Source organism: Syzygium oleosum, unplaced genomic scaffold (assembly GCF_021117445.2).
Source record: "Syzygium oleosum isolate NSW1041296 unplaced genomic scaffold, Sole_v2.1 Sole_v2.12, whole genome shotgun sequence".
NCBI classification, from domain to species: Eukaryota; Viridiplantae; Streptophyta; class Magnoliopsida; order Myrtales; family Myrtaceae; genus Syzygium; species Syzygium oleosum.
Window position 1 is genome coordinate 5,619,675 of NW_026607496.1, and position 23,277 is coordinate 5,642,951.

At 41.7% G+C, this 23,277-nt stretch overlaps 3 pseudogenes; 1 reads left to right on the plus strand and 2 right to left on the minus strand.

Annotated features, from left to right (window-relative positions):
* Window positions 1–359: 359 nt before the first annotated feature.
* Window positions 360–1,137, minus strand: LOC115672405 (glutathione S-transferase U19-like; annotated as a pseudogene).
* A 14,979-nt stretch (window positions 1,138–16,116) lies between these two features.
* On the minus strand, window positions 16,117–16,847 carry LOC115672409 (glutathione S-transferase U22-like; annotated as a pseudogene).
* Window positions 16,848–19,038: 2,191 nt separating this feature from the next.
* Window positions 19,039–19,915, plus strand: LOC115672406 (glutathione S-transferase U19-like; annotated as a pseudogene).
* The last annotated feature ends 3,362 nt before the right edge of the window (window positions 19,916–23,277 follow it).

The following is a 23,277-nucleotide window of genomic DNA, read 5'->3' on the forward strand; positions in this document are numbered from 1 at the left end:
CGGCTGGCATCTACGTTATAAATTTTTGGCCAAAATTTGTCGAATGGATTCAATTGGCAAAATGTGAAAATGTTTAGGACTCAATTAGCAAAATTAAAATGTTTATGACTGAATTGACAAAAGTGCAATAGGTTTAAGACTTTTTGGACAATTTTTCCTATTTTTAGATGGAAGGCGGCTTAATAAGTTGAGTGGAATTAATTTGTGGAGTGAATGGTATAATGTTCAATTCAATTATTTTTTGCAAAAGTTCTCAATTTAAAGATCCGTAGGATTTGATTTTGAATTGGTTCAAAACCGTATCTATCGAGAACCGACATTGAAATGGATTCTACCCAAGAGCTGACCGGTTCAATTCATGAGATGACTATTATTATGAGACTTAGGAGTTGTTCACTGCGCCTGAAGCTTCTTCCTGAGCTCCAACATGAAGTCATAGACCTTGTGCTGGTCGAGCAACGACTTGGCCACGCTCTCGCTTTGCATGCACCGCTCGCCCCATCCCACCAGCTTGGGGCACTCCTCCCCGATGCTACAATTGGCCAGTGTCTCCACAGCATAGAACCAGCTATAGAACGGTATTAGCGACACATCCAAGTACTCAAACCCCTCGCCTCCAAAGTACGCCTTGTCCCCAAGCTCTCTCTCCAACACCTTCAAGCCCTCGATGTACTCCTTCTTCGCCGCCTCCTGGGTCTCCCCCGTTGACCGCCACGCCATTTGCCCCGCTGGAAATATCTGTGCCGTCATGTTGTGTCGCGTCTTGATGTCAAGCGCACTTAACAAGGAAATGATCAAGATTGGGTGCTGTTTGTCTTACCTTCTTGTCCACGTAGTCGGCCCAAAACCTGGCATGGGCACGCTCGTGGGGATTGGAAGGCAAGAGAGGGGACTCAGGACCCCAGGTCTCGTTGATGTACTGGACAATGATGAGGGACTCGCAGATCGGCTTGCCATTGTGGATGACGACGGGGATTTTCTTGTGGATCGGGTTCATCTGCAAGAGCAGGGGGCTCTTGTTGCTCAGAAGTCCTCCTCCCTCATATCAAACTCCACGCCCTTCTCTCTCAGGGAAATCTTTGCCCTCATCCCGAACGAGCTCGGCCAGAAGTCCAACAGTATCACTTCCTCTGCCATTGAAGCTCGGTAATCTGAACGCAGGAACGCTTTTCTGTGGTGAAATACAGAGGGAAAGAGAACATTGACGAAACTTTTTAGTCGCCGCGATGTTTGAGAGGCTGCAAGTCTCCGCTCCAAGTCCGCCCGATTCGGTCATGGATTAGGTGCAACATGAACGAGACATATGTTGCTATTACTAATATAATTACTAATAGTGGTGGTTGCTTATTCTTTCTAGAAAGCTGTCATAAATCGCAGTTTTATGGCGCAAAAGTAAATTATTATGACTAAGTAAGCTTATTACAAAATTTTACTTTAATGGAAATACCTTGATATAATAGTCCGCAAAAGAATATGATACAACATATTGAGTTTAGTATAAATTTAGGTCAATAACGAGTGCATTCGAGTGAAATATTTGCAAATTCGGATAGCTCTTCAACGTGAATTATAATGACTCTTTAATAAAATAAATTTGAAGATCATATCAGTCATTTTATGGATGGAATTTCACTCAATGTTCGTGTAGCGGATAAGAATTACATGCATGCTTGTAGATCGTCAGCCCTGCTCCGAGCTTTCTCTAGTATGATTTTGACATCTTGTCATAGTGTAGTCAATTCTAGCATGTCATGCATGACGTGCCCTTCTGATGGCAGTTTGGTCATGTGCTTTGAAGGACCCGCATGGCCTCGAACGGTGTATGGATTACTTAAGTGTGCTCGGACAATTCCTGTTGCGAGTTGTCGCTTGCCCTTAGCTTGGATTCTCCCAAGCCTTATCAACTGCGACGTTGGTTGATTGAGCTTGGTTCAGCATTTGTAAGGGACTTTGGGTAGCTAAATGCAAATAGTGTCTGGCAAACTTTTTGGAGAATTTTGGAGAAATGCAATTGCATTTCCAAAGGCCTCTAAAGGACTTTAGCTCAAGGCATGTCCGGAGGTACTTTGACAAATTGCATTTTCGAAATGCAAGTTTACTGTTCATTGCACTGTTCATCTTCCCTGATTTACCCAGAGAAGCAAGTCCAGCAGCTGACGACCGCCACCTAAGGGGTCGCACGATCTCAGGCATTGCCTAGATTGCACGACCCGGGTAAGCGTTGGCCAGGGTCGTGCGATCCCAGGCGATGCTGCCTAAGGTTGAGCCCAGGCCACGGTTGCCTTGGTTGCATGACCCCAGGCGAGGCTGGCAGGCGGCTGTTTTAGCCCAATGGTGGCTGAGACTTTTTTTAAAAAAAAAATATTAGCAAAAGTTCTTTACAAAATATAGTTTTTACCAAATGGTATTTAGGTCAAAGTTGCTTTCAAATGTGTTTTTAAAATACACTTTACTAAACACTACTTACATTTCGGAAAATCACTTTAGCCCAAAGGCCTTTGTATTTTGTCAAAGACATTTCCCCAAAGTCGAACCAAATGGGCCATAATTATGATGACTATTGCTCTTTTCTTTAGGAGTCACTATTAACCTATTGGAGGCCGATTAGGAGCTTAGTTAAACACAGAAGGCCATTTTACTTTCCGTGAACCAGAGATTCGAGAACAGAGACTTGATTGTGCTGAAGTCTATCAGTGCCTGAACTTGGTACCTATTCTTGCTATTTCGAAAACGTTTCAATCACGCAACCTTGTTCATTTTAATGCCTAGGCAGTAGGCACATCCATGTCAATGAGTATGTGCCACGAATTTGCTTGCGAACATTCAACGTTCATACAATCAACGTGATAATCCAAACATGATAAACAAAGGCGACATGATGATAAAGCATGAAAATAAAAAATTGATATGATGTCGGGCAAATAATATACACATCTACATTATTAAGCCCTGAGACAAGGACCCCCATGAGCTAAGCCCTAATTTAAACATGCATGCATCTTTCTAAAGGATGCTCTCATCCTCCATAAGACCAAACGATGTTATACTAAGTGCAATCCAATTTTAATATGAAGTATCACTAAACATGCAATGCGGTACTCCTAAACTCACAACTTTCATTAGATGCTTATGTTTTACTGTTAAACATGCAATGCCGTTCAGTCCATGCCCAGATCGTTGTTACATCTATGGGCAGTCAACCCATTCTTGGTCTACTGTGAGCTTTCCTGAGTCGGGTTTTGATTTCTTCTCATGGTGTAGTCAATTACGGCATGTCATCCGTTTTCTATCGTGACTCAAATACTTCATATTCGACTATTTTAAAGTCTCCTCGGATCGATTGTTGACGAGTTTTCACTTCGTCATAATTCATTGCATTTAGGCACATCTATTCTTACGAATAAGGTCATCGAGGTTCTAACCGAGACGTACATAACAAGGCGTTGTGTTAATATTGCCCAAGACGGCCGAACTGGACTTTCTTTGCTCTTTACTTATCTACCTACTCTAACTTCATTTCCTAAGTATTCATTATTCGCTTTGTTTGCTGTGCTTTCTTGTTTGGTGATGTAGGTAACGCATGGATACTTAGACGCATATTGGGAATATATAATTCAATAATTAATGAAAAAGATTTCATCAAAGAGAAAAAATAGTATGTTAGAGGTACACATGCACAAATAACGCAAAACATTATGCTAAACGGAAATCATCGAAAGTGGTAAGAGTGAGCCTCGACCAAAGGAGCGAGGGGTTAATGAACAAAAGAGTCATTGAAATGACCATTATTATGAGACTCGAGAGTTGTCGCGGCGCCTGAAGCTACTTCCTGACCTTGAACATGAAGTCCTAGACCTTGTGCTGGTCGGGCAACGACTTGGCCACACTCTCCCTCTGCATGCACCGCTTGGCCCATCCCACCAGCTCGGGGCACTCCTCCCTGATGCTACAGTTGGCCAGCGTCTCCACAGCATAGAACTAGTTATAGAACGGTATCAGCGACAAATCCACGTACCCAAACCTCTCACCTCCAAAGTAAGTCTTGTCCCCAAGCTCTCCCTCCAACACCTTTAAGCCCTCGATGTACTCCTTCTTTGCTGCCTCCTGCGCCACCCCCCCCCCCCCCCCGCACATGGCCATTTTCCGTCGTTTCTCGACGTTAAACAAACTTAGTACCTTGTCTACAAAGTCAGCCCAAAACCTGGCACGTGCCCTCTCGTAAGGATCGGAAGGCAAGAGAGGGGACTCTCGACCCCAGTTCTCGTCGATGACGAGGGACTCGCAAACCGGCTTGCCATCATGGATGAGGACGGGGATTTTCTTGTGGACCGGGTTCGTCTCCAAGAGCAGGGGGCTCTTGTTGCTCAGAAGGTCCTACTCCCTCATATCAAAATCCACGCCCTTCTCTCTCAGGGCAATCCTGGCCCTCATCCCAAACAGGCTCGGCCAGAAGTCCAACGATATCACTTCCTCCGCCATCGAAGCTCTGGTAATTTGAACTCAGGAATGCCTTTTTTTGTGGTGAAATGAGGCTAAAAGAAGGAGCCACTTGTATAGAACGAAAGACCACACTGACTAGACTTTTCATTCCCTGCAGTGCTCGAGCAGAGGGACTGCCTAACGTTGTCATTGCTCGTGTCGCTGTTAGGTCCAAAGTCTACGTTACAAGTCCGCCCGATCGATTAGGTCATGGATTAGGTGTAACATGAACGAGACAATTATTGCTATCAGTATTACAATTACGATTAGTCATACTGGTGGTTGCTTATTCTTTCTGGAAAGCCGTGGCGCAAAAGTAAATTATTGTGACCACATAAACTTATTACAAATTTTACTTTAATGGAAATATCTAGATATAATAGTCCACAAAAAAATACGAAACGACATATTGAGTTTAGTAAAAATTTAGGTCAATAGAGAGTGCATTTGAGTGAAATCATTTGGAATATAACTTTACTCAATGTACCTATAGAGGATAGAATTACATGCATGCTTGCATATAGTGAGCCCTACTCTGAGCTTTCCCTAGTTTGATCGACATCCTGTCATGGTGTAGCCAATTGTAGCATGTCATGCATGACGTGACATTCCTGATGGCAATATGGTCATGTGCTTTGAAGGACCCGTGTTGCCTCAAATGGTGTATGGATTACTTAAGTACACACAGACAATTCCTCTTGTGAGTTGTCGCTTGCACTTAGCTTGGGCTTTCCCAAATCCTATTAATTATCATTGGTTGACTCAATTAATTATGATGATTATTGCTCTTTTCTTTAGGAGTCACTATTTACTTATTTGAGGCCGATTAGAAGCTTAGTTAAACACAGAAGACCGTTTTACTTTCCGAGAACTAGAGATTAAAAAACGAAAACTTAATTGCGCTAAAGTCTATTAGTGCCCAAACTTGGTACCTATTCTCGTTATTTTGAAAACTTTTTGATCATGCAATCTTGTTCATTTTAATGCCTAGGCACATCCACCTAAATGAGTATGTGCCACAAATTTGCCCACGAACATTCAACGTGATAATCCAAGCAATAAACAAGCATGACATGATAATAAAGCGCGAAAATATAAAATACGATATGATGTCGAGCAAAGAATATACACTGCTACATTATTAAGCTCCAGGACAGGACCCCCACGAGTTAAGCGGGAATCTAAACAAGCATGCGTCTATCTAAGGATGCTCTCATCCTCCATACGACCAAATGATGCTATACCAAGTGGAATCCAATTTTCATGATTTCTCACTAAATGCAATTGTAATATGACGTATCACTAAACATGCAATGCGGTATTCCTAATCTCGCAACTTCATTAGATGCTTATTTTTTACTGTTAATCTTATCATTTTTCATTTCTTCGATTACATCAACATGAATTAACATCTATGCTAAACTAAACAAACGCAAACCAATTGAGCTTAACATGCATAACCATACTCAAAGATAGGGGTGAGCAGTTCCGGATTTCGATTTCAGGTTCTTTTGAGGTTTCACCTGGAACCTGGAACCTGGAACCTACCCTTAGGTACAGGTTCCTTATTTTTTGAAACCTGAAACTTATTCGTTGGAACCTGGAACCTACCCCGGAACTTGTCCAGGGTAGGTTTCAGGTTCTAACAAGTTCTTTTTATTAATTTCATTTTTAATTAAATAAAACGAAAATGAACGCAATAACACTGAACAAGCTTGTCATTCACCAAAGTTAATACAAAATACTAGTTTTCCTAGCATTACGGTTCAAATAAATACAATTAAGATGAGAAGTCATTGCGTGAATCGATACCAGAAGTGAACGGTTCCATGTTTCATATAGGTTCCTCATTTTTTGGAACCTGGAACCTACCATATCACAAATTCGAGGGTCGATTCAAAGGTCTACTCAGGTTCCATATATATTATTAATTGAACAATTGCAGTGAATCATTATTTAATGACCACCACTTACTGCTATGATCCATTGACCATAACTTATATTTAGACGTACAAAGAATATGAAACATTAACAAGTTATAAAATTAAAGCTCAAACTAATGGTTCCGGATTATACACTTGTCATCTAACGCCATGAAACACCGCAGGATCACGCGATGATATAAACCTAGAAAGAACATAAAAAAACATTTTTAGGTTTTAAGTTTTAGGTTCCACCTATTTAGAACCTGAAACCCACCCGTCAAAACAGGTTTTCCAATTTTTGGAACCTGGAACCTACCCTGCATACCTTGGAACCTGAAACCTACAAGTTCCCACCGGTCAAGTTCTCAAGTTTCAGGTTTTACCCTAGAACCATGCTCACCCATACTGAAAGACAAACTAGCAAGCTATTTAGGAATGATAACCCATTTAAACATATAGATGGCATCAAATACACTAATTAAAGCAACCATGCATATTCGACATCAATGCAACCCTAATGACACCAAAACACGACCCCGAGTCACCGAGACCGCTCACGACTTTCAACCGCTCCCCATCATACCGAAATCAGCCATGGTTCGGTGGTCAAACCTGAACCAACCATGATTCGATGATCCAACTTGAGTCAATCATGATTCGGTATCTAATGAGGCCGGGCTGATTGGTCTCCCGGTGGACCGGTTGAGACATCATTACATGTCGAGCACACACAACATATATCAATATGATTTAATCTAGCATGTGACGTGCAATCCCAGCATGATTTTAACTTTAATATGAATAACCATAATGAAATGAAGCTAAATAGCACCGAAACACATCGATTAATATCCCGACGCGTCCCTAGGCTATGCTATCCGATCAAGGCCGACTCAAGATATATTGTGTAGCTCAAATGAAGGCTAAAGTTGGCTGTTCATGGACTGAACGGCAAGCTCCAAGCCGAGAGCAAGCAACAAAAGGCCCTTACATGCATTGATTTGATAAGAAACTTAGATGGATCAACCCCAATGCACACCTATATTAAGTAGGGGTGTCAACGGTTCAAGTCGGGTTGGATTTCCATGATACAAAACGTAAGGGATGTGTGTTTACTATGACCCGAACCGAGAATACCTGAACCCAAAGAGCAGTTCAGGGTTGTTCAGGTTTTTGGTTCTCTCTCTCTTTGTGGTTCCACAACTCTGGGACACAATCGGGTAGTGCCATCTAAGCATACTTGTGCAGTTAAGAAGAAGAAAAGGACAATTTCAAGCTCACCATGGTAATTTCTAAGGATTAATCTAGCAAGGAAAACAAAACTTAGCCATTTTTGAATTTGATGGTCTTTCTCTATTAGCAAAAGAAGGAAAAGAAAAAGGAACATATGCTGGCAAAAAATCAATGTGAATTGGGAAAAACAATGGAATCAAATTTTGAGGCGTGATAACACTCTTTTTAAGGAAGTATTTGCCCCATAACGTTGTTAATGGTTATCAGCAAAAATCCTCCAAGATACAATAAAGTCTCGAATGAGAATACCATATAACAATTATGGTACTTCTCCAGGTTCTCTCAAGGGAAACAATTGGAAAAGATGGCGATTTATCTCTTGAAAGAAAATGAAATTGGAAGTTTAAAGTATTGAACAAAATTATTGAATAAATATATTTGAACGTATACAACTTTTCAAAGATAAAGAAATTATGTCCAAACAGACACAACATTTCAAAGGTTAAGAAGTTATGTCCGAATAGATATAATCTTCCAAAGGTTGTAAGAACATATAATAACCATTAGGCAGAAATAATAAATTCAAAATTAAATTATTAATGAATAACTATCACTCTATTGCGAACAGTCACATTATTTCAATAGGACAAAATAATTATTTTATAATAATAAATTCGAAATTTAATAAATAAAAAATTTTGTTCACATGCGCACTCACATCATTTCGATGTGGGACAAGGCACCTCCTAGTTTGTTTTACCAACAACTTATACTATTTCACGCTATCTTCTCCTGCATTTACAGATTAAGCTAAGAAACCAGAGCAACGACCAAAAAACAGAGAAGGGAAAAAAAGAAGAAGACAGAGAGATTCCCACAAAAGCAACAGATTTATACTAAGAACAAAGAAGTAAGTTCCAAGAACAAAGAAGCTAAGAGGATCATATTCCTCTTTTTGGCTAGGTTTACTATGACATCCCCAATTTGGGCCGAGTTGACCAAAGGAAATGGCCATGGAATCAGTGGGCAGACCAAGCCGAGGGTTGGTCATGGATCGGATGGTATGGTCGGGACAAGTGTACTAAGGATTGATCGTGGTTCGATCGAAGGATCCTCCATAGATAGGCCAAGGGGTCAACAATGAATGACTCCCTAGTCATGCAAGTCGATTAGAGCGATTCGATCGATTCGACCATGGATTGACTTTTCGACTATAAGGGTCGCTAGTAGGACGATCCGGGGCGACCATGGATCGGTGCCGTACGGGCATGTGCCGGTCGCGAGTGGTTTCGCCCGGCCATGCATCGATCACGAGCGCCCATGGATCGAACTGGTAGTACTCGATTCCACACGGTTACATGACAATTGAAAGTCGACCATGAATTATTGATGCTCGAACATGGACCAGTCACGAATCGGTCATGGATCGTTGCGTTGAATTAGGTAGGCCATGGGCAGGCCATGTGCCAGGCCTTGCGCCCGGCCATGGACCAGCCGTGTGCCCGTCAGTCAGGCTACGGATTGGCCTTGTGCTCGTTCGTGTGCCGGCCATTGTGCTTGGCCCTTGTGCCAGGCCTTGCGTCCATTGGATCGGCCCAGAGCCAGTCTCATGCTAATTAGACTTGACTATGGGACGTGCATTGTGCCGCCAGTGAGCCAATGCAAGTTTTCGGTCCATGAATCGGTCCTCGTCCGTGTGTCTTGTCCATACGCTTGGCGCATTGTTCGTGTGGCCCGGCCTTGCGCCGGCGCATCGTCTGTGCAGCCCGATCCCGTGCCCATGCACTCGGCCCTATGCTCGTGCAACAGGTCTGGCGCCCGTGTGGCCCGGCTGTGTGCCTAGTCTTATGCCTATGTGGCCGGATCATGTGCCAGGCCTTATGCCTGGTCAAGCCCTACCGATCAGGTCATGTGCTAGAACAATTTTGGTGGTTCGACCTAACGCTGTTCAGCCCGGTCATTGGCTTAGTTACGTCCAAGCATATTAGGACATATTTTTACACCAAACCTCGATTCTAAATGAGAAGGTCGATCGGTTATAGCACTTGAGAACCCTTAATTACCTTAGCTTCTTACTAAGCCAAGTTTTAGTGAAAATTTGGATGTTCAAGACGATGTGCCATTAGAGTTAAGCAAGGACCCCAGTAATTGAGTGTTCTTGAAATTGGACACAAGATTCACGCCTAGGAGACCTTTGCATAAGAAGACAACTTGACTTGACTAAGTTGCCAATAATAGAGAATTGGCACCAATGATGAAAACCAATCACCAATAATAGAACCTTGGCACCAATAATGGAGCTGTTTTGCTAGGAACTAATAATTTTGGAATCCTAGAAAGTAGCCCACACCTAAGGAAGGGATTCATGAGCAAGAGACAAATGAACAACTTCTTTAGCAAGTTGTCAATAATGGAGCTTATCCAAGAAGACATCAATAATAGAAGAAGGGACAATAATTGAGGTGTCTTGAGAAAGACACCAATAATTTGTGTCTTGGAGACCAAGACAATGAAGGACACACCCAAGACCAAGAAGAGAAGTCCACGCCTAGGAGAGAAAGAGGTCATTATGACCTTGACAACTTAGGCAATAAATGGTTTAGTAGGGTATAATGACTCTAGGTTAACAACTTGGAGGCCAAGATTAGCAATATGTGGTCCTCATGAAAAGCTTGAAGAGGAAGACTAATGATGGCCAAAGACTTTCAAGGCCATCTCCATTATTAACTTAGACTTTTAAGGCCTCTCATTATTAGGTTTGGCCTTTTCTTTGTGAAGTCCTTTGTATAGTCAATGTCCCCACTTAGTTCCCTTTTTCCTCACACCACCATCATCCACGCCACTTTCCCTCTCTCTTGCCTACCCCACCGTCCGGATTCCCCTTTCGCTTGCTCACGCCACTCTCCTCTCACGCCAATCACCATCTTTCCTCACGTCACTTTCTTGGTCTCCAATAAATCTCTCTTTTGTCGAGTAGAGTATGTAGATTCCCTAATCTCGGGATAGGATGATGAAATGCATTATTGGCTAGTGTTTGTACTCGAACCGTGCTTGGACTTTGCTTGAGGCTTGCTGGTCATGTTGTTCTTTGCATGCTATAAGTTCGACTTGATGCACGACTCAGTTGTGAAAGAAGGAACGTATGTCTTGTACACACGCTATGGTGCATAGACTGAAACTTGCTTGGCAAAAGTTCGATATTGAGGCGTATCGGATCCGAGTTAAGTCGGTTTGGTTTATCACTTGGCGTGTCGGATCAAGTCACGAGCCTTGGACCGTAGCTGACATAATAGTTGATTTTGGTTAAGTGCATGAATCACACTTGCACTCATGCCTTTGGACTATTGTTTGCATGGCTATAAAAGAAAGATAAGAATTGGATTGCTTGATGGTTGTAACGCATGGACACATGTGGGACTAAAGCCATCTACGATAGATTTCGAGATGTTGCTCGATGGATTTCAGATGCCTGGTGAATTCCAGATGCCCGATGGATTCAAAAGGACTGATGGATTTTGGTCGAGAATGAATGAATCCTATGTGTTTTATTTTTGCGTGCATCATGTAAATACCATGCTTGATGTTCTTTTGGCAATTGTATGCACCATGAATAGTACATAGGCGAGGTAAGAAATACCTTTGCTATTGCTTTGCCATTGACAACTTGGGGTGGTAAGGTTGGATGCATGTCCAGCAATGATTGATTCCTCCTCACTTGAAATTGGTGGATTTACTTACTGAGTCAATGACTCACTCCTCGTTGTTTTTCCCAGACTTGTAGGATGGCGGCTCCGCCCATACGTTTTGGTGTGCCTGTAGAACTCATAGTGGACATCTTGGACGTGGTAGATGTGGAAACTGGTCGTTCCTTTTGGAAGGTGATTTCGCAAGTCATGGTGGATGAGGGGTTTGAGAATCCCGTTTCCCACAAGTTTGAAGCATGGTACATGTGGACGAATAAAGGCTTGTTTGGGCCCCTCCCCAGGTTCAATGGTCCCTTTGGTGGTGCCAATGGGTCGGCACCCTAGAACGCCGCAAGTGGAGTCTAGGCAGTGGTTCCGGCTGGGAAAGGACCGAGCAAGTTTTGAAGGAAACTTTTGGGAGACCCTTTTTGGAGCTTGACTAGATGACCACGGTAGATGTGCTAGGCATAATCCAACCGTGTTATTATTGCGGGTATATAGATGTGTGTGAAACGGCCCATAAAAGAAGGGGCATGTAAGGAGGTTTGTCTTGTACAATATATATATATGCTAGCATGTAAATACAATGTTTGCTCATGATGTTGGTCTTAATCTCGTTGCTTGTTCTGATTATGATTGTCCCGAATTTGCACTTTCGCTTGTTCATAATGAAAATATAATAACGAATGGGACGCAACAAAAGTAAACCCACGAGTCACAGTCTTGGCCGGGACATGACATTTACTCTCATGTGGAGGAAGCCCAATGAATTGCAAGCTTAAGACTTGAGCCCATATGATAATTCATATGGAGAAATGGGATTACTCACTATTATTATGTATTAGCAGCAAAAAGAATGTTGGTTGAGATGTAGTAGCAACCAAAGCAACGACCAAAAAACAGAGAAAAGGAAAAAAAAAAAAAGAAGACAGAGAGATTCCCACAAAAGCAACAGATTTATACCAAGAACAAAGAAGTAAGTTCCAAGAACAAAGAAGCTAAGAAGATCATATTCCTCTTTTTGGCTGGGTTCACTCCCATATGGTGGAAGCCCAATGAATTGTAGGCTCAAGTTTTGAGCAGAAAATCTAGGAAAGAGGGTAGTATCTGGTTTTCATCAAGCTGACGTCAGAGGTCGATTCATGGTCCGATTGAGCAAAAATTTTCTCAGCACGATCGAGACGCATTCTTCTCAAATCTGATCATTTTAATTCTTGCTTGAAGCTCCATATATCAGGTTTTTCGTGGGTTAAATTGAACATGTGTTTTAAAAGATTTATCCTTGATCTCTTGTAAAGTTCATGTGTATTGCCAAGAATGGTGTTCTTGATATTATTGTTACAATGTACCTTAGTATTAACTAGAGAAGAACTTTGTTCACCCAATTTTATTGATAGTGAAGATTTTAGGGTGAACTCCGGTCCCGTGGTTTTTGATCTCCTTACACCGATGAGGTTTTCCACATAAAAAAATTCGCCTTGTGTTTATGGATGCTTGGTATTTATATTGCTCTATTCAATTGTTTTCTATTAGGTTTGCACAAGAGAGGAGAGAGTTTTGTTCTACTGCGCTAATCCGATGTTGTTCGGATTGTCATTGTTCTCCAAATACATCTCTCTTCTCACATAATGCAAAAACTTATCTCCGAGCACGAAAGGGTGTTTTACCCAATACAATGTTGTATTTATGGTGGGTTAATGGATCAACAAATGTGAGGAAAACGAGATACGTCTCTTCTGTTCACATATCTCATTAATTCATGTATCTCTTGAGTTCATATATTTCTTGGATTTGTGTATCTACTTAATTCACGTAACTCTCGAGTTTATGTATCTTTTGGATTCTTGTATCTATTTAATTTTTAGTTTATGTATCGTTTCTGTACATGAATTCTAAAACTCTATAAATAGAATTAAAATTCTTCATTCCAAAAAATAGTCGAAAAAACCTACATCTCCTCTCTTCAATTTTTTCTAAGGGTGCTTGTTTCAAGAAGTGTTCGACAGAGTCCTGTTTGCATAGTACTAATTCAAACGGGTTCGAGGTGTTGTATCTTGGGAGGCATAGTTCGTGAAGCTGCTTAGCACCGTTGACAGGAACTAATCGCCTTAAGGAGATTCAATTAGCCGTACCTCACCTCCTGTTTATTTTGTTATCACTTTCTCGGATTTATTATTTTTTCTGATTACAATAAATATTGTTACGTATTCTTCTTCCCCCAATACGTAAATTCTTCTCCTTGTACATCTATTTTTCCAACATACAAGACACATGCATGCATTAATTCGACAAGAAAGTAACATGATTCAAGTTAAATGCTTGCCTATGTCAACATATGAGCTCATAGGAGTCCATAAGCATGTAAATGAAGCCAAACAAACTTCATTAAAGTTTAAAAATGATCCTGGACGGCAGCATGCACGGCCTTTATGTCATGCAACAAGGGGCACAAAACACGTGAAAACGATGGGAAACTATCATAATAGCAACATGGTTTCACCGGTGGTCAACAGAGCACCCAAATGAAGTCAAATTCTTTCTATTTCTAACTCAACATATGCTCAAACAATTACTCATCCATATGCTCAAACAATTACTCATCGATTAAACATATATAATGTATATCCTATCATACGAAAATCATTGTTTGGAGATCAAAACGAATCAAATGGATGCAAATGCTTACCATAAGAAAATTACCATTCAAGTGTCAACAATCCATTCATTTAAGATGTTTTTAGATGAGATTTTAATATATAAACAACAAAATGATGTTGAGGACCCTTTCGTGGTTCCACACGTGGCTCATTGAGGTCTCCTTCGATTGAATTTTTTTTTTATGAGTTTTCACTTCGTCATAGTTCACCACGTTTCACAGGCGCATCTATTCTTATTAATAGCTCACCGATGTCCTATCCCTGACGTAAATAACGAGGTGTTATAGTAATATTACCCGAAACGGTCCCGAATTGGCTTTTCCTTCGTATGTCTTATTCCTTTGTTTGCTATGTTTTCGTGTTTGACAGTGTTTTTTTTTTTTTGGGTGTAAATGTAAGTAGTATGTATAAGATGACGTACAGAAGCTTAGGGGCATTCCCCAGCATTATAAATAGAACTAAGATTACAAAAAAATGGAGTGGGGGAGTCTCCATATAGTAGCCAAAGTTTCATTTGTTCGGGACGGTCTAAAAGATTTGTAGTGCGAAGCTCGCCCACTAACAAGTTTGCGAACTTTAGCCAAAATGATAAGGGCGTCATTTGACTTTTGTTGGAAGCGTCTACGATTACGCTCCATCCAAATGCAGTAAATGATCGCTAGGAAAGATACCTTCAGAAGTCTCGCCGTCAAGTCCTTACCTTTTGTAGCATTGATCATCCATTGAAGTTCATCATTCCATCCTTCTACAGGGCGTCGAATTCCGTATTGTGCAAGAATAGTGCGCCAAATGCTTCCGGTCCAGGTGCACTGGAAGAATAGATGGTCTCTGCTTTCCGGACCGGACATACAAAAATTGCAATGAATATCTACTTCAGGCTTCCAACGTGATATGATTTCTGCTGTTTGTAGTCTATCTCTACAAACTAGCCAGCCGATGAAGTTATGCTTGCTAATACCTCCTTTCCATATCAATTGGGACCATTCCACAGCCGGTCTCACATTTCTGGTTTCATCGTATACCTCTTGGCAACAATATCTTGGTCTAGATATGATTGAAGCTAAAGCCGGTCTTAGTTGAAGAATACAACGCCAACTCCATGCCATAGAGCCCTTGATTTCAAGCTGCATAATCGAATTGCCTCTACACTTGGTACTATGGACCCATTTACTCCACAAGGAAGATGATGGACAATTTATGAGGTTCCAAAGCATACGGCCAAGCAAAACTTTGTTCCATAATTTTAGATGAGGCAACCCTAGACCTCCTTCCTTTTTTGGCGAACAAACAACTTCCCAAGCAACTTTGTGTGATCCGTGGCCTTTTGTATTTCCAACCCACAATAAATGTCTAATCTTCTTTTCAATTTCTTATATAGTTTGCTTTGGAAGTAAAAACATTTGCATCCAAAAGGTACAGATGGAAATAAGTACCGATTTCGTCAACTGGAGACGACCAGCGTAGCTAATATGTTGCATGCCCCAGCCTTCTATTTTTTTGAAGATTTTATCGGTCAGACTCTTACAATCTGCGTGTGTGAGTCTTCTTGTAATAAGCGGAACACCAAGGTATCTAAAGGGAGGTTACCTATGGGGAAAAGTGTGTGATCCAATATAATTCCCTTTTCTTCCTCGGACAACCCAGAGAAAAAGATTTGGCATTTATCTGGATTGAAGTGCAGTCCTGAGAGAGCTGCAAATTCATCAAGTACATCAACAAGGCAAATGACTGAATTTACATCCCCGTGAGAAAAAAGAAACAGATCATTTGCGAAGCATAAGTGAGTGATTTTTTCCGTTTTGCAACGCCAATGATATTTGAAGGAGGATGCTGCAACTTTCTCAATTATGATCCTGTTGAGGATTTCCATAACCAAGACAAACAGATAAGGAGAGAGTGGGTTACCTAGTCTTAGTCCATTGGTACCAGCAAAGTAGCCAACTTGGTGTTTGACAGTGTTGGTAATGCCATGGTGCTTAGATGCATGCTGGGAACAAAATAGGTCGATAAAGCATGAAAAGTATTTTCATAAAAAACAGAAAAGTGTATATTAGAGGTACACATGCGCAAATAACGCAAAAACATAATCTTAAAGGCTCGTACAAAAAGAAACAAAAAGAGTCAGACTCAAAAAAGAGTTTATTGAGCCTGAAGCTTATTCTTGAGCACCAAGAGGAAGCCGTAGAGTTGGTGCTGGTCGGGCAACGACATGGTCACGCTCTCACTCTGCATGCACCGCTCGGCCTACACCACCAGCTTGGGGCACTCCGCCGCTACGCTGCAGTCGGCCAGTTTCTCCAGAGCATACAACGAGTTGTACAGCGTTATCAGCAACACATTCACTACCCAAACCTCTCGCCTCTTAAGAATGCCTTGTCCCTAGGCTCTGCCTCCAGCACCTTCAGGCCCTCAATGTACTCCTTCTTTGTGCCTCCTGGGGCTCCCCCGTCGACAGCAACGCCGCTCGCGCCGTTGGGAATATCTGCACCATCGTTTCGTGCCTCTGCGCACCTAGGGAAATAAATGTTCGAAAGATTGGGTGTCGGTCATCTCACCTTGTCCGCAGAGTCGGCCCAGAACCTAGCACGGGCACGCTCGTGAGGATCATAAGGCAAGAGAGGGGACTCACGACCCCAGGTGTCGTCGATGTACTGGACGATGACGAGGGACTCACAAACCGGCTTGCCGTTGTGGATGAGGACGGGGATTTTCTTGTGGACCGGGTTCATCTCCAAGAGGAGGGGGCTCTTGTTGCTCAGAATGTCCTCCTCCCTCGGATCAAAGTGCACGCCCTTCTCTCTCAGGGCAATCCTGGCCCTCATCCCGTAGGGGCTCGGCCAGAAGTCCAACAATATCACTTCCTCTGCCATTGAAGCTCGGTAATCTGAACTCAAGAACGCTTTTCTGCGGTGAACTGAGGCTAAAAGCAGGTGCCACTTATATAGAGGGAAAGACAACGTTGACGAGACTCTCTAACTCGCTGCAACGTTTGAGAGGCTGCTGAATTCTGTCATTGCTCGCGTCACGGTCAGGTTCAATTCTACTCTTCACGACCGGCAGGCGGCGGATGAGATCATGGCTTAGGTTTAACATTTACGAGCAAGGTAAGTTTGATTTCTCATCTGATCACGTCTTTTTGCTGATGTTTGTTATGAGTTTACAGGCTTTAACGTCCCTACCATGATCTCATCCTTCAACGTTCATGTGATCCTTTACACACAGTTGTTGGAGATCCGGGCCTACTATCACCATAAAGAATAGAGCTTTCACAATGGAAGAATACATTTAAGGATCTCTTAGCTGATGCTCTGACCACCCGTTGATGATTCTTAATAAATGAATATATTCAATCTCGATGTACCGATTGCGCATAACACTTGACGGCGGGTGCTTTGGAAATGATAACTATATAAACATGGGCATATAGACTGATTTTAAAAATGTGACGATGAACAAATCGATAACATTATCGAAAGCGTGGCGAAGCACATATCTTTAGTAAGATCACTGCAAGTCTCATTGTTTTTGAAAATCATTATTCCAGCCGAGTAAAATTAGTGAACATATTTGGCACGACAAGAACAACAACAATTTATTGAACTTGATACATGTTTTATGATCTTTAAGATGTACTTAATTTTGTCTTCCTATGTCAGGGCATGACGGTATTCAATTAGAAATCGACACACAAATCGTTATTTTTTTTTTCACTCAGTTTCAATTAAATAATTAATTTGTAGCCTTGTCAAATATTTCAAGAAAGATATGAAATGACAAGAATAATAGTCCAAATTTTGTGACGGTTCACCCATTGGCCTATTTTAGATCGGGCATTGTCGTCTTGCCGGTTTTCTCTGGAAAATGCTTAATTTTTCATTTTGTTGATAAATAATTCAGAAAATATTTCTACTAAGTAAAAATTTCTTTATTTAATAGACTAAATTTTTCTTCCTTGCGTACAAACTCACATATTGGGTCGCAAAGCAAAGTGCACACTCCGATAATTTCTTTGCTAGAGATGAAGGTAACGTTGCTACAGCAACGAGAAATGCTCTTGCAAAGGAGATGTCCAAATAGAAAGCTTAATTTTATCTATTAAAGTATGTCTCGAGTTTGAGCCTGTAAAACGAAATCCGACTAATGAGAATGTGTGAACTCGACCACGTTGGAGTAAAAAGTTGGCGTATGAGAATTGTTGGCAGAGATTTCAACAAGTGTGAAGACGAATTAATCACGCGTGACTTTGTTGCCTTCTCCAAGTCCAAGTTATCCTGAATTTATTGCCGAAGGAAGACATCTTTTGTTCATATAGAAGGAGCTCACGTGTTAGGGGAAAAAGTCACGAAAAACTCTAAATTATACTCACCGTGATATATTGATCCTAAACTTTTTTTTGTGACATAAAAAACCTCATATTTTTCCCACCATGGCACATTTATCTTAAACTTTTTCTTGTGATACAAAAAATTCCAAACCTATACGTTTACCCTCCGTCAAGATTTCGTTATATATTTTTCTGTCAAAACAACATCATTTTTATTTCACTTACGCCACGTGGGAACCATGTTAACACTATTTATTTTTTGGCGTCCATATAGGCAAATTTAGGATAAATTTGTCGGAGTGGGCATACTTTAGGGTCTTTGGTGACTTTTGCCCCACATATTATTTATATTTATTTATGGGTTTTAGACCTGAGTAAGTCCTTAAACTGCGTTAAACTCGGGGGTATTTCCTTGGGAGAGGGAAGAAAAACTTTCTCCTCAAAGTACCTTTGCACTCTCCCAATTTTTAATAACGAATTAAGCCACTCCTTCCAACACTGGACAACTAAGCCATACCATGCATGCAACCACCATAATCTAATGGGGCGGACATGGAGCGTAGACTTGGACCTAACGCGAAAGTGACGCGAGCAATGACGGTATCAAGCAGCCTCTCAAACATTGCAGCGACTACAGAGTCTCGTCAATGTTCTCTTTCGTTCTGTATAAGTGGATCCTGCTTTTAGCCTCATTTCACCACCAAAAAGCATTCCCTAGTTCACATTACCAAGCTTCAATGGCGGAGGAAGTGATATTGTTGGACTTTTGGCCGAGCCCGTTCGGGATGAGGGCCAGGATTGCCCTGAGAGAGAAGGGGGTGGACTTTGCTCTGAGGAGGAGGACCTTCTGAGCAACAAGAGCTCCCTGCTTTGGAGACGAACCCAGTCCACAAGAAAATCCCCGTCCTCATCCACAACGGCAAGCCGGTTTGCGAGTCCCTCGTCATCGTCCAGTACATCGACGAGACCTGGGGTCATGAGTCCCCTCTCTTGCCTTCTGATCCTCACGAGCGCACCCGTGCCTGGTTTTGGGCCGACTATGTGGACAAGGTAAGACCACGACGCCCAATCTTTCGAGCACTTCCATATTAAATGCGCTTAACGTGGAGACACGAAATGACATTGCAGATATTCCCAGTGGGGCGAACCGCATGGCTGTCGACAGGAGAGGCCTGGGAGGCGGCGAAGAAGGAGTACATCGAAGGCTTAAAGGTGCTGGAGGGAGAGCTTGGGGACAAGGCTTCCTTTGGAGGCGAGATGTTTGGGTATATGGATGTGTCGTTGATACCGCTGTATAACTCGTTCTATGCTTTGGAGAAACTGGCCAACTGTAGCGTGGCGGAGGAGTGCCCCAAGTTGGTGGGATGGGCCAAGCATTGGATGTAGAGGGAGAGCGTGGCCAAGTTGTTGCCCGACCAGCAAAAAGTCTATGAATTCCTCTTGGTGCTCAAGAAGAAGCTTCAGCCCCAATAAAATCCGAGTCTGATTATGCTCACCTCATCACTCTGTTGTTCAATAACCTCTTCTCTTTTGGTTGAGGTATGTTCTTTCCACTTTCGATGATTTCTGTTTAGCATTATGTTTTGCGTTACTATATTCCCAATATGCGTCTAAGTATCCATGTGTTACCAACATCATCAAATAAGAAAACTATTAAAAATATGTCTCGAGTTTGAGCCCGAAACGAAAATCTAAATATTTCGAATTGGATATTTTGCGAACTCCGAAATCGAGTAAAAGGAAATATACGGACACATCAATTTTGTTATTCTCACGTTGGAGTCCGAATCGTGAAATAGAAGGACAGAAAAGGAAAGTCCAATTATGTCAGAGAAAGGAAGGAAACACTACTTGAAGTCGGCCAAAGAAAAGTTAAAAGAGGAAAGTTCAAACTTTGACTAGTTGACCGAATAACATGATTTCCTAATCCATGTTGACGTGGGCTTCTGAAGGTGTTCTTCTTTTGGCTATAAATATATTCAGTGGGCACTTTGGACGTGCTGTTGTTGATAAATACGTGAAGTGAAGACTTCTTGAAGCGCCGCTCCGCAAGCGAGTGCTTGGTTGTGGGTTCGTGATTTTATTCGTGGAATTACGCCAAGAGTTCAAGTGTTCGTAGCGATTAAATCTTGTGTTAAGATTTGTGTACAATTCTTTTGCAAGATTGAGGGATTATTTCGTGAGGAATTGTTGGGATAAACACTGCGTGAGTTATTGGGTGTAATTGGGGCTTGGGAAACACTTAGAGTGTTTGAGTGACTCGAGTGTGGTTGTAATCTCCGTTGTATCGCTTAATCTATAGTGAAATTCCGTGCTGCTCTCCCCGTGGACGTAGGTCACTACGACCGAACCACGTAAATCTGATGTTCGATTTATTTTCTTATTCTGTTAAATTTATTGTTCGATCGCTTGACTTCCGCAACAAAAACATTAGCGAACAAATCAATAATGAATACTAAGGAAATAAAGTTGAGCAGATACATAAGTAAAGCTAAGAAAGTCGTCTTGGGCAATATTAGTACAACGCCTTGTTATTTACGTCTGGGATAGAACCTCGATGATCTTATTCATAAGAATAAATGTGCCTAAATGCAATGAATTATGACGAAGTGAAAAAACTAGTCAAAAATCAATCCGAAGAGACTAAAAAAGAATCGAATATGAACTCTTGGAGTCGCGATAATAAATGTATGACATGGCATAATTGTTCATTGACTACACCATGAGAAGAAGTCAAAACCCGACTCAGGAAAGCTCGGAGTAGACCAAGAATGGGTTGACTGCCTGCAGATGATTTGTGCAGTGGCCATTTAGCCCAGAGCTGAGTGGTTCCAAGTTCCATATAGATTTTACCGTTCCTCCTGAAATTTAAAACTTACTTATTGGAACAAATTTTCCATTTTTTTAGAATTTGGAACTTACGCTACATACCGTGAAACTTGGAACCTACCATATTACACGTTTCAGGATTAGTTCCGGGGTTTACCCGGGTTTCACCTGTAATATTAATTTAACGATTGTAGTGAAACGTCACATTTAATGACCACCATTTGCTGCTACAATCCACTGATCGCAACTTATATTTAGACACACGAACAATATGAAACATTAACAAAGTAAAAGTCTAAGTCACAAAATGGAAATTTAAACTAGTGATTCCAGATTATACACTTATGATCGGACGCCATGGAATTTTGTATGATCGCGTAAAGATATAGACCAAGAAAAATACAAAAACTTGTTCCAGGTACCAAGTTCTAGGTTCCACCTACCTTGAACCTAGAACTTACCCGTTAAAATAGGTTACCCGATTTTTGGAAGTGAAAACTTACCCTGCATACTCTGGAACCGGACAAATTCCCACCAATCCGATTCTCCGATTCCATGATAGAATCATGAAATCATGCTCACCCATATTTTAGCCCACTTTGGGCCTTAGGTCGATCCCTGAATCAACGTTTGATATTTTAATATCTTGATACGGATCAAGATATTAAAATTCCACGCATGTAAAGATAGACATCAATCGAGGAAAGAAACATCGACTTTACAATGACGAGAGTTGGTGAATCGGCTAAGCATGTCCAGATCTTACTTCACGGCAAACCGCGTCATGCTTTCGAGGAATGGTGTCATGCTCGCAAAGCATAGAATTCCAACAAAATGACAAGACATCGTCACTAGGCGCATGAACAGACTCAAGGGACAGAAGGTTAGAAAAGCGCTATTATCTGACTTTTGGTTCATGAGAAAATTGTCCAAAAAATTCTAAACCTATTATACGGCAGTTAATTTACTCCTAAATTTTTTGGCAACTTGCCAATTTAGTCTTAAACCTTATGGTGATTTGCTAATTTAGTCCTAAACCTTTTGAAAACTTGTCAATTTAGTCATTCTGGCCAATTTTGATCCGAAATCACTAACGTAGACGCTGACCATCTTACGTGGCATGGTCAGCGCTGGCATGGATAGTTTTTACATTTTTAATATTTTTTTTCCTTTCTTTTTTTTCCCTTTGGCTCGTGGTCGACAGTTGTCCATTGTCGGCAACTGACCATAGGTGAGGGCTTGACTCTCGCGGCCTAGGCGAGGGTCGCCCTTACTAAATCTGGTGAGGGCTGCTCTTGCCAGATCTGGCAAGGGCTCGACCCTCGCCACGTAGGCGAGGGTCACCATTGTTGGATTTGGCAAGGGTCACTGTCGCCCAAGCCCCGAGGGTTGAGCCCTCGCAAAAGGCCACGAGGACAGCCTTGCCATATTTGGCAAGAATGACCCTCCCCAAGCCATGAGGGTCGAGCCCTCGCCAGATCCGGTGAGGCCTTATGTCTGGTTGTCGGCCATGGCCAAATACCAGCCATAGGCCAGAGGGAAAAAAAGAAAAGAGGAAAAAATTATCCACGTTAGTGCTAGCCACGTCATGTAGGATGGCCGGCATCTACGTGAGCGATTTCCGGTCAAAATTCGCCGGAAGGACTAAATTGACAAGTCGTCAAAAATGTTTAGTACTAAGTTAGCAATTCATCAAAATATTTTGGTGAGTGATCTCAATATTTTTTTTTAAAGAAAGGCAGTATGATCCTAGGCCACAAAATTTGCCGCCTTCCATTTCAACATTTGCCCTGACTTGGGAGTAGTGCAAGTTGAACCGCAAGGTTGAGAAGCCTAGGTCACCGTTAGGCACCGCTCTTTTTGCCATCTCCTTTAATTTTTCTTAGAACTTTGTTAAAAAGTTTCATCAGGCATTTATTAGGAAACTCAATAAGGCAAAACTGTATATTTTCAATCCACTAGCTATTTTCATGATGTGCAAAATCAATGCTTTGAGAGGCTCGAGAGCATTTGTACACAAGAACACTTCTTTTATTGTCTCATGGCACAAAGGTATCCTAGAAAAAGTTGATCGAACTAGGATGTGGAATTTTTATTTTGAATTACAAATTGGCCCTTTACAAAGTACTGTGTCTTAACAAAATAAC